Raw genomic sequence first — 6,000 nt, forward strand, 5'->3', positions numbered from 1 at the left:
CACAGTTATAGCACTCGGAGTGTACGTTCCACCTAATAAAAGTAAAGTGAACTGAAGAACACACATTCCAATGTAGTGCTTATTGTCACCACAGATTTCAACCATGCAAACCTCAGGACTGTGCTCTATATCTTACATCAGCATGTGGACTTTGCAACCAGCTGGCAGATGTTCTTACTGACATCTTCAACATCATTCTGAGCAGTGTAGTTGGTTCGAATATGCTTTAAGGCACACATCCTTCTGCCTGTGTCCTGGCTTGGCAACACGTTCTCACTCCCAACTCGTCACATATGGACGCTTGGGCAGGATCCCCAAAAACGAAGCTAAAGGGATACCCAGTGCTGCAAAATGTGACTCCAGGGGATCCTGCCCAAGCGTCCATATGTGACGAGTTGGGAGTGAGAACGTGTTAAACTGAGAGAGTTCAAGCCAACAATATATCTCTAAATGTGGTTAAAGTAAAAGAGATACAGTAGTTATTGACGTTAGGAGGACATTTAGTGATCACTCCCGAATATCATTGCCTGCTCCATAGAGATTGTCAAATTCCACACCAAATTCCTTATTTGTTATGTTACCTGTATGTACTGCAAAGTACACAAATATGTTGCAGTGTTGTAGCTTAACTGGGATTTTCAGCATTTGATAAACATAGTGATTCAAACATTTTAAGGTAAAAAGTATTTTTTATAATTGAGATTATTATCTATAATTGAGTTTTTACTTAGTAATTATTATAAATCGAATAAGTAAATCTTAAACCTACTATTGTTTTTACAATAGAACACAATGTTTCAGTTGTGGAAATGTACCATTTAAAGGAAAACATAACAGTGAATTTGAATTGAGATTTTGATGGCCACAACATGTCTCAAAAAATGTGGGACAGAATCATGTTTACCATTTGAGAAGCAGTTGCTAGAATTTTGGGAGAATAAAATTGTCCCATTCTTGTCTGATACAGGATTCTATCTGTTCAACAGTTCTAAGTCTTCTCTAGCGTATTTATTTTTTTGCTTTATATGTCAAATGTTTTTAAATGGTGAAAGGTCTAAACCAGGCCAGTTCAACAGCCAGACTGTTGTAATAGATGCAGTATGCGGTTTAGCATCGTTTTGCTAAAACATGCAAAATCTTACCTGAAAAAAGTGGAAGGAAGCATGTTTTTCCTCTAAAACTTTTATTTTCTTTCAGCAATTAATGGTGCCTTTCTACAGTATATGTGCAAGCTGCTTATTCCATTCACACTAATGCACTTCTGCACCATCAGTCTCACGGCATTTCGTGATATAGTCACAAAAGTGAATCTATTGATTCGTGTTCAGTGTCACAGTTCTTCCTCTTTATTCGTGTCACAAGCAAAGGAGGCTGAGGATCATTAGGGGGTTACAGTTATACTGTAATAAATGTGTGTCTCTATTTAATGCAGTCTCCTTAATTAACCAGGAGAATACATGTACTTTATTTTGACCTGAAGGAACCATTGATTATAGTTTATAATAGTGAGTAGCTTACAGAATATAAAGCAATAAAAACAAGAATAAAATCTCCTTCTTGAATGTTGAGTAATGGAGCTTGAAGATTAAAAAATCAATAAAAAATAAGAAAACAAAACAGTACAGTGTCAAGAAACTGCTGTGTACAAGAAACTTCTGGCTGAGAAACCAAAAAAAAACATCCAACTGAAATACAGTTAAATACACAAAAAGAGGGAAATTCATGTTCATTAACATGAACCAATAGATTTAATTTAATGACTATATCAAAAAATGGTGTGAGACTGGGCTTTTAGAACCCAGGCAGTGTTTTCTATTAAAGAATCTGGTCTGTTTTTAATGCAGTGCTGCAGGAGGGCCTGGAGATTTTCCCCCTAATTAAATTAAATTGCATATTCTTTGATGATATTATGTAATGTAGATGATTAGATGATTAAAGTCAGAGAAGTATATGAGGGTGGTGCAGTAGGAACGACAGACTGGTTCAAGGTGAAGTTTGGACTGCATCAATGATCGGCCCTGAGCCCTTTCCTGTTTGCAGTGGTGATGGACAGGTTGACAGACGGGGTCAGGGAGTCTCCCTGGACTATGATGTTTGCGGATGATATTGTGATTTATGGTGAGAGTAGTGAGCAGGTTGAGAAGAGCTGGAGAGAAGGGGAATGAAAGTCAGTAGGAGTAAGACAGAGTACATGTGTGTGAATGAGAGGGAGGGCAGTGGAGGGGTGCGGATGCAGGGAGAAGAGGTGGAGAAGGTGGAGGAGTTCAGGTACCTGGGGTCAACAGTGTAAAGTAATGGAGAGTGTGTTAGGGAAGTGAAGAAAAGAGTGCAGGCAGGGTGGAGTGGGTGGAGAAGAGTGATAGCAGGAGTGATTTGTGATAGAAGAGTATCTGTGAGAGTGAAAGGGAAGGTTTATAGGACTGTGGTGAGACCTGAGATGCTGTATGGATTAGAGACAGTGGCATTGAGTAAAAGACAGGAGGCGGAGTTGGAGGTAGCAGAGCTGAAGATGTTAAGGTTTTTGTTGGAAGTGACGACGATGGACAAGATTAGAAATTAGTTTATTAGAGCATGTAGGACGTTTTGGAGACAAGGTGAGGGAGGCGAGATTGAGATGGTTTGGACATGTGCAGAGGAGGGACATGAGTTATATTATTAGGAGAATGCTGAGGATGGAGCCACCAGGAAGGAGGAAAAGAGGAAGGCCAAGGAGGAGGTTCATGGATGTGGTGAGGGAAGTGAGGGAAGAGAGAAGTGGAGGAAGGTAGTTGGTATACAATAGGTTACTGGTCGGCGCTATTTTGTGTTTTGTGTATCTGTCCACTTGGTTGCACACAATGCACTTTATGTGGCAAGGACACTTAGTCCTTGCTTTGTGTTCTTGTTTAATATTTTGTTTAATGTATCACCAGGGTTCTGGAGGAACTTCTTTACTTGACTTGACACAACACAAAAGCAATTTTTTTTCTCCATAATACTAAAACCAGGAAAGCTAATTAATAAGTGATTCTGAAATCTGAGATTAGTGAGGTGTTTGAAACCCTACCACCTTCTTTTCCTGCCAGAGTAAACAAAAGGACATTTTAAGTTCATTAATGAGTGTGTAAAATACACTTACTCTTCACTTTACTGGGAACACATGTCCACATGCACATTCTAATCACATTGCTGCAGCACTATCCATAAACAAAAGCAGATACAGGGCAAAATCTGTTCACACCAAGAGGTGGCAGAACTTTAACTGTGGAATTGAACTTGGCTTTAGATGGGTTGGTTTGACTACTTCAGAAATTTTTGATCTCCTAGGATTTTCATGAATTTTCTTGGGCTTGGGTTTTGTTGGTGAAAATGATTTTTTGTTTTAGAGATATAAGAGAAAAATGGCCAGATTGGTTGAGGTTGCCAGGAAGCATAAAGCTATTAATATAAACACTTAGTACAGCTATTTTGAGTAGATTAGCGTCTTAACATGTATGACACCTAAAACCTTGAGGTATATAAGCTACAAAAACACTATTCCTGTCAACTGAGAACAGAAGCCTAAGGCTATAATGGGCAAACTGGACACTTGAAGAAGGAAAAAACACACCTTGTCTTTTTTTCAGTCTAAAACTGTCCACTTTGGGTGAGTTGCAGGATTCACATTCACAAGCTTTGCATCCAGACTGTTAAGGGCACTAGTAGAAGTAGACTTTCCAATTCATGCTTTTGTTACTATCTAGATTAGACTACTGTAATGCTTAACTGTCTAGGTGTTCAAGTCAGTGCATAAATAAGCTTCAGTTAGTCCATAATGCAGCAGCAAGTGTCTTCAATAGATCTAGGAAATATGACCACATCACTCCTGTTTTAATCATCTACACTGCTCCCAATTACATCTTACATTGATTATAAAATATTACTACTGACATGCAAGCACTTAACGGTCTCACGTCACAGTATCTGATTGAACTTCTGTACCAGTATGATCCTCCATGCCTACTTAGATCAAAAGGTGCAGGCTATTTGTTGGTACCTCAAATAAAGAAGACTCCAGCAGGGGGCAGATCTTTCTCTTATAAACCCCACAGTTATGGAACAACCTTCCAATTACTGCTCGAGACTCAGACACAGTCTCAGTGATCAAATTGAGGCTGAAAACATATTTATTTAGTCAAGTCTTTATATTTTTTCTTAGGTAAAGGCGCAGATCTGGAGGGATCATGGATATAGAGTGTTTGGTGAACTGGGATATTTGGATGCTGTCATCCCCTCACTCTCACAAGTCCATTTAGGTTTGTTGACGGTGGTGTGGTGGGCCGTCTCTGATCCCAGAGATCCCTCATGTCTGTGTTACCTTCTGGTTCTCCCTTTTAGTTATGCTGCCATAGCGAGTCCTCCCGGAGTCCAAACTGCACAGTGTCCTTAACTTTCATACAAATTAAGGACACATAATAATCCATATCCTTCTCTTCCTGTCACCCCTCTTTTCTCTCTCTCTCTCTCTCTCTCTCTCTTTCTCTCTCGCTCTTTCTCTCTCGTTAAACATGCTCCTGAGGTACCAGTGACCACTGTTCCTGCCCCTCACCTCGGATCTGCCTCCTGGCCTGCCTCTGAATGGTGTTCTCTTCAATTATAGGCCACTCTGTGCAGCTGGGGATCTATTCACATAAGAGGCCTGGGGATCCATGAAATTATGGAGTAACACAGGAGCTTTAAGGATGGATTTGGACTGTACGTAATGTCAACAGTCTGCTACAATGACTTAGGACTACAGTTTGCATTTGATCACCATGACTGCACACCTCAACATCCTTTATCTGTAATAAATGGGCATTCGGTGCAACCCAAATGAGGATGGGTTCCCTCTTGAGTCTGGTTTCTCTTAGGGTTTTTTTCTAACGCCATCTCAGGGAGTTTTTCCTTGCCACAGATACCACCAGCTTGCTCATTATGGACAAACTTACACTTATAAAGAACTCTTCTTCTTCTTAATTTTCTTTAAACTGGTTAAAAACTCTACTGCATCGCTCCTAAACATCTCCATGCTTCTACTGGTATGTCATCCGGTCCTATCGACTTTCCACTCTTCATCCTCTTAGCCGCTGCTCTCACTTCCTTCACTAATCCTATCCACTTCCTGCTTCCCCATCTCCACATCATCCAACCTTCTCTCTCTCTCATTTTCCTTTTTCATCAGCTGTTTAAAATACTCCCTCCATCTTCTCCACACTCTCCTCTCTAGTCAACTACACTCATAAAGAACAATCGTATTTATTCTTTCTTATCTGTGTAAAGCTGCTTTGAGACAATGTATTTTGTTAAAAGTGCTATACAAATAAAAATGAATAAAACTAATTTAATGCTAGCATGTTACTTTTCAGTAAAACATACCTTTTCAGCCTTTTTGTGTCCTGTCCCAACTTTTTTGAGACATGTTACAGTTTTCTGCTCAGAAAAAAACTTTGTGGTTTTTAAAAATCTCAGGACAGGAAGCTGATGCAACTGCTACAGTGATTGTAGATAGAAAATCAAAAGCTACACTTGATACTGCATTTTATAATGCTATGGGAATGAGAATACCAATACCACTGCACTGAAAGTGTCTGGACCGCAAAGTTGCTTAGTCACAGGGGTGTTTGCCTACAGAGAACCATTAATCAGAGCATGACAAGTCAAAATGATGGCTACAAAAACCATGATAGTAGCAGCCCTCTTACCTGCAAAAAAAAAAAGTTGCTAAACTGTCTCTACCTTTGTAGGTATGTGTTTCACTTGAGAGTAACCTTTGGCCAAACCCAATCTTACCTATTGGTTATTGCAGTACCAGTATCTTTGCCATTTTCACCAATCCAAGAATGTTTACCTTTTTCACACAATAACAAAGTTCTAATGATCGACTAGTAAACTCAGCACTTTTAGAATGAGTGTCCAATGTTAGAGCTTTGTGCACTGGATAAGAGTTATGTACAGTATAAAGAAGAGGTGACAAGCAGTAGGCTACATTTTGCTATGTAACTC

Source organism: Silurus meridionalis, chromosome 3 (genome assembly GCF_014805685.1).
Source record: "Silurus meridionalis isolate SWU-2019-XX chromosome 3, ASM1480568v1, whole genome shotgun sequence".
Classification (NCBI taxonomy): domain Eukaryota; kingdom Metazoa; phylum Chordata; class Actinopteri; order Siluriformes; family Siluridae; genus Silurus; species Silurus meridionalis.